Source organism: Colletes latitarsis, chromosome 5 (genome assembly GCF_051014445.1).
Source record: "Colletes latitarsis isolate SP2378_abdomen chromosome 5, iyColLati1, whole genome shotgun sequence".
NCBI classification, from domain to species: domain Eukaryota; kingdom Metazoa; phylum Arthropoda; class Insecta; order Hymenoptera; family Colletidae; genus Colletes; species Colletes latitarsis.
Window position 1 is genome coordinate 35,730,866 of NC_135138.1, and position 6,776 is coordinate 35,737,641.

A 6,776-nucleotide genomic window follows, 5' to 3' on the forward strand; every position below is an offset into this window, starting at 1 on the left:
AACAAACAACTTTGTTAGAAAAATTTTTGTTTGGGCAGTTTCGCTGTTATCAGTTACCTCTCCTGGCACGATACCGTATTGTTAGAAGTGTGGTGTCGTGTGTATGCCATGAAAACAAACCGCGCTCAAAAAACACGATTTAGTTGGTTACGAGAAAAAATCGATTTATTGGACTTACCTCTCTCATCTGTTTTCGACTGCAGGTTTTCTGGGAATTGTACACAATGTGAGCGCCATGCAAGGTATTTGCATTCTGATATTTCGAAGTTTCCTCCTTTTAACAGGGTACACTGATAGAATACACGTTTCTCCTAATATTTATGATTTTTCAATTTAGAAAATTAAAGAAATGTTTCCTCGACTGCACTCGAGTAAGTTATTTTACGTATAACGAATGAGTACGTTCCCCCTAATAATTTGCCTCGCTAAAATTTGAATATCGTATTCGAGAAGACGATAAAAGTGCATCGATAGCTATGAAAATCTCGTCGGTATGAGTTCAAGGAACCATTAGACGGTAAGTTCGTACCTTGGGCAGATTAATAAACTTGGCACACGTGTTAGTAGAGTTTTCATACCCATTTTGTCACGTTATAGCGGAGCGAGCTCGACAGTGTTCTCTGTGAACGAGCGTTACCCAGTTGTACAAACAATTAAACTAATTGTTAAAGTGATAAATACATACGCGCGCGCCGTATATAACCTTAGGATCGATATACTCGGTGTACATGGAGTGTACCTACGTGTACGTACTCAACTACACAGGAAACACGGTGTTACAAGAGCTTCTCTGAGTGGCGCGTGTTGTTCTTACTCGTAATGTGAACACATACAGAACGAGGGAAAAGGACCACCGAACAAGAAGAGATAGAAACACAGAAAAGGATATAACGATTCTCGAAGAAGAGAGAAAGAGTCAATGAGATCGACCATCGTGTCTTATGCGAATATCTGTTACCAATAACGTAAAGTAGGCACGTAATGTTGCACACGGACAATTAAAATGTCGTCGCTTAATGAAAAATAATAATACGAGACAAAATATTCTATGCTATCCAAATGAAGCTTTAGAAATTATATTCTCAGTAACTAATAAAGACTTTTTCATTCAAATGGTATAAATAGGTTACTATTTTCATAAGTAACAAATTCTTTAGAGGCTACTGTCACAAACAAAAATTATAATGCCCACACGAAGTGGTAGAAATTTTATTTTCAATGCACAGTACAATATACTTGAAAATAACTCTTATCATCGATTACGAAAAAGTTTTATGCGAAAATAAAAACTGTCGATGATAAATATAAAATCGCCCGAAAAAGCTAATTAAACAGAATTCAATTTTATTTAGTGTAATTATATCAGTCGCACTTGAAAGCTTCCGTAATAAATGTCGTTACCGTTTACAACGACCATATTATTCGCAAAGCTTGTTGTTTCATCGCCGCGCGCCGTCTGCCGTGTTCCAACAATTAATTTTTTAACGAAGCAAATAAATTCTCCAGCGCAATCCCCGTTGTTAATTCGTTGAAATGTTTATTCAACATTTCGTGTATACTTCATACGCGCTTCTAAATATACAACAATGGAAACGTCGATGGTAGTAAATTCGTGGGGCATATTTTACCTATTTGAAAACACTATCTTTCAAATATAGACACGCAATTACAGAGAGACTGTCTTTTGTTCTTTTGATTATTATTAATTCTAAATTAATACTATTAATAGCTGAACGTCCAGTACATTTCGATGAATGTTTCCAAAACAAAAAGAAAACAGCCTTATAACGTAATGATCCGAGTTTTTTTATAATATAAAAGTTTTTGCTTCGAAAGTTTCATTGTAAAGAGAAATGCTTGCAGTTCGAAGGATCATGTTCATCGATTACTATTTCCGTAATTAGATCGCGTGCACTCGTACGTAATACATCCGATTACAGGCAAAGTTTCATCGGTAATGGCGAATTGTTTTGACGGAAGATGTTTCCCATAAATTGAATATGGCACGCTGCGGTTCTGAATTATTCAATGTTGCCGATATTAGTGACAGGAAATATTCGCACGCGTGTGCACGAGCCCCGTTACGATTGACCGAGCATTAAATAATATCGCACTTTTCCACGAGCGGAGGTTCGTTCCTAAAGCTACCTTCTGCTCTCTGCTGTGAAATTGCTTTACGTCTACACCGATGAGTTCGAAGGGCTTTTGATATTTTCGTTGCTTTATGTGCCCAGCACGCTTAACGAAACTGCACTTGCCCGCATGCCAACCCACTATCTTTCCGCCAGTTTTATTAACTTGACGCAGCGTGGATAAATAACGAAGCGTTTGGTTAATAAAATTGGATCACTCGTTCGTGCACCCAACAAAAACAAATACATTCTGAAATCGATAAATTCTTTAAAAACACTTTGTACCAATGAAATTGTTTAACCGTTAGATTCTTCTTTCGATTTTATTTCGATCGTGTCCCATAAGTTTTTTGGTTTCCCGTCTCTCTTGCTTTGCTTTTCCTCCTCTATCCCTCTGTTTCCGGTGCCAGAAATTACATCGAGGCTTTGCCTCGCTCGCCACAACACCTGCGACTTTCCCACCCTCCCATCGGGTTATCTATCGACTTTCTTTAATCTTTATAGTCGAAAGATCCACAATTCAGATATTTTTACGCCGGATATGGAACGTAACATTTATCAAGAATCACGTGTCGTATACACGTTGTTAGCATGTGAGAAGCTTTCCACGCGTCCCTCCGTTTTACATTTATTTCCAAAACGTGATCGCGCAATAATTTCCATCGAAGTTTCGTATTGCAACCACCCCCCTCTACAGTTACTTATATTTCCAATAACAAGAAGTTCTTAATTACTAAAAGTACAAGTTTGTTCAGGATTTCATTTTACGCGAAAGACGGAACCGCAAGAATATATCACGGCACATTAATAAAGGTGGAAAAAGGCAGATACCCGAGCTATTCAGGAAGTGAAGCACTCAAGAAAGTTAAGTTTACAATCAGGTACGTTGAGAGGAAAGGTAAACCTACCTTCGCCCCTACTAGTTAAAACCACCCGACGCGGCTAATAGCTCCGAGCATCGAATGACACGCGACAAAATAAAATGTCCTCCGTAAAGAGCTTCTTATTCCAGAAGACATCGGGCAGCACGAACACGTATATCTGTATTTTTGCAGCAACGTCGCTGAGTGGGCCAGTAATCGTTTGCTCCGAAACTAAATTAAAAAACTCCAGTGATAACTGAACTGCGGATATGCAATGAACATGTAAGAATTATGCTGGTAAAATATGCATATATGCAAGAAAGATATGCTAATTATTTTATCATATACTCTTGAAAAATAAACAAATTGTTTTCGCTCTGTTTTTTATTTATCGGTAACAATATTTGAGAAAGTATAATGATTTTCAATTGACAATATCAAAAATAATAAACAACAAAAAAAGTTAGAGAATTTACTTATTAAATATTTTCCTAGGTGTAGTTATCACTTGAATCAATAAATTACTTTGACCCACTATGCATCGTCCGTCCAGCGTAATCAATAATCATAACGTCCGTATTATAAATACTGGGTCATTCTGCTTTACCTAATACCATATAACTCTTACAAGTGACAAAATTATTCGAAAGCGATATTTTCCGATCCCTAAAAAGATACGGTATAAACATAAGACATTCGAAGAATTAATTTTCCACATAAATTGTGTCCTGTCGATATTTTAGGAAACGAAATAAAATACGAATGTATACGATGCAACCACTCGTACTAAAGGTACCTCAATAAATAAGCCACATCTGTCATGAATTCGAAATATGTACTTAAAACAAATGGTTTTCAAGGTAAAATGCGTGTAATTGCGATATGAATATGAAATTTGCGAAAAAAATTCACAAAGAATTCACTTAACGTGTTCAAATCTTCGCAGAGTAAGAAACCCTCGAAGATGGAATGTAGTATTGGGAACAATATACTTTCTTGACTTCCTGTTAGCTAGTAGATCATTAAACGAATGAGGAAGAAGTTTCCCTCTGTTCCTCAATGGCAAGGGGTAGTTGAAAGTCGTTGGAAAGTGGAGGAACGTCCCGTCGGTGTTTGCAGTCGACTTCTTGACCTTGCAACCCCCGACTTCGGCGTCGTGCTCGTTTCCGTGGATTGTGAAATTACCGCGTAAACGCAACTGAAAACGCTCGGCGTAAATATGATTCGGGGCGAGAGGCGCACGAAGGAGGACACCGAAGAGACGAGGGAGGATTTCGAACCGAACCGACGACGCGGGGGCCAACGAAATGCCACGGCAAAGTGAATTTCGGGAGTTTCGTGACACTGCCGACGATATTTCTTAGGAATAGACGTTCACGTCGCTTCGACAAGATGAACATTACGGGCAACGTCGCGCTGCCTGGGCTCGTGAAATTTTCTAACAATTTATCCCGCGTACAGGAAAAGTTCGCTATTTTTTAATACATCCAGCGCCACGTCGTATCACTATATAAATATTATTTTTTGTTTTGTTCCTGTTGTCAGCTCTACATTGGAGTTATGATTTTATTCGAACAATTAATAATCAACAAGAAGAATCTATTTATCCCATAGAACAAATTATTATTTCTTGGCTGTGGTATATTTCCTTTTAGAATCGAAATTGTAATACTTTTGTTAACCTGTTATTCGAAATTGCTTTCCAGATGGAAATTTTAACCATCCCCGCTGTAATGTAAATTATCACATATTTATAAAAGGCCGACGCGTTAAGAGAAATAAGTTTTCGCGCGATGTGTAACTTCAGAACAATTAAAGAAGTGAAATAGGTATGTTGGACTTCGAGAAAAGTTATGAAATTTCACGGAGCCCGTGGACGGCGACCCTCGGTCGTTTTACGCAACAACGCTGGCTGCTAAAATATTTGAGAACGTCAGTAATCCAGGCCGAAGCATCAATTTCGCCAAACTCTTAAAATGTCTCGAAAGTACGAAGCGGCTTGAAATTGAAATTCCTGATCACAAACATTGATTTATCTTCGGAGCGATTATAAAGCTATTTAAGCCGCGAGTTCTGATTGGCGAAGGGAGGTTCGAATTTCAATTAAAATTTGTATATCGATTTGGAAATCCGCGAATTAAATAATCGGTTCGAGCTAGTTACGCGATTAAATCTTCAGATTCGTTGTAAAGCGATTTAATATGATACTTAGGATGCGAGACAATGACTTCGCGAATTATATGCATTTAATCGCCCGAAAAGTTCAGTAGTTAGGAAGCGCGTTAGTTAGACTGCTGGAGTTTCTAACAATTGAAACAGTATTAATAGTAAGTTTCAAACTGTTTAATGAAGAAGTGTCTTCACAATACTTGCTATTTAAACTTCATACTCGCGTTCAACGGTTCAAGAATGTTTAAACTCGTTTTTTTTCCCTTCGTTTACTAATTATTTAAGATCGCCGGACAGCGTTTAAAAGTTTCTCTATTATCCGCGAGAAGCACCGTCCATACTAATTGCTTCTTCTTATATAATTACTCGTTCCTTACGTTTCTGAATTACCAAATAAATCTTATTTAGAGTTCCGTTCGAGGTAAAAATATCACAGCCTGCGTAACGATGTTCGAATCGTTCAAGCACTCGATATTTCTCGTAATAAGAACGTATGCTTCGAGCAATAAGCGTCTTAGAATATTTGTTTTCGAATCGCGAGGAAGGAAAAATGAATTTCGAGCGCGTTCGTCGTGCAACATAGGAGATTGAAATTTCAGTAGCAACTTACCGCGATAGTCAGACTGCGTCAGCCACAGGCACGTCGAGAATAGTCGCGATTACCCGCACGGGCGGTCGATCGCGTTGGCGCTCATTACGAAACGGGTCACAGCGCCTCTTCGTTTCACAATTTAAAGCACGATGACCCCACTTTTCCCTGTGATGTTCATCAGGAAGTCGAGGCGTCACGTGCAACCAAGGAACGAGTCGACAACTCGCGGCCCCCACGTGACATGTCATGTGCGTACCCGCATGAAACAGGAGCAGGTGCAATTGTCGGTGACGTTCAAGTAAAAATTAATGGGAGAACGATATTGGTCCCGAGCGTGTATCTTGCGAATCCAAGTCAGACAACTTCGACGGTGACGCGCGTGAATCTACAAAAATGCGTGGAAACTCGAAGAGCAAACGTGTGCCTCGATAAAAATGCATGGAGATACAGACACTAAGTTTCAGACTCTTTGCCGCGAGATGTAGAACAGTAGAACGACGGAAGAGAAACGTCAAAGTACCTCGGAGGTGCTTTACTCGTATTTAAAAGGTCCGCGAGTTTCATTTAATGGAGAGTCGGGCCGAAACTGAATTCGAAAAACTTCGTACGAGATAAAGGAGAGACCGATACTCTATTGGGATCTTCTACACTAGAGTTACTGATATCACACCACGAGAGGAAGCACTAGAATCGGAATAGTCTGCAGGACTCCAAGAAACTACTGAAAAGAATCATTGGCTCCAGGAGCGCGTTCGCGAGAATCGAGAATTCCGGGGCCTCGAATATTACCGTGCTGGGCCGAGTGTTATCCGTCGTTGCGAGACTTTGGTCCGAAAATTTGTCGCTAGAAACTCTGGCAGCCCCTACTGAATGATCTCAAAGTGCGTACTATTGGTAAAAGTTTATCGTGGGTGTACTCTAACACGCGTAACGTCGGATTGCATCCGAGAGAGGCTCGAGGTAAAGGGTTGTTGACTGTGCGGATGCGGACGTTAGACTGAAGCGGTGGTAGGATCACTT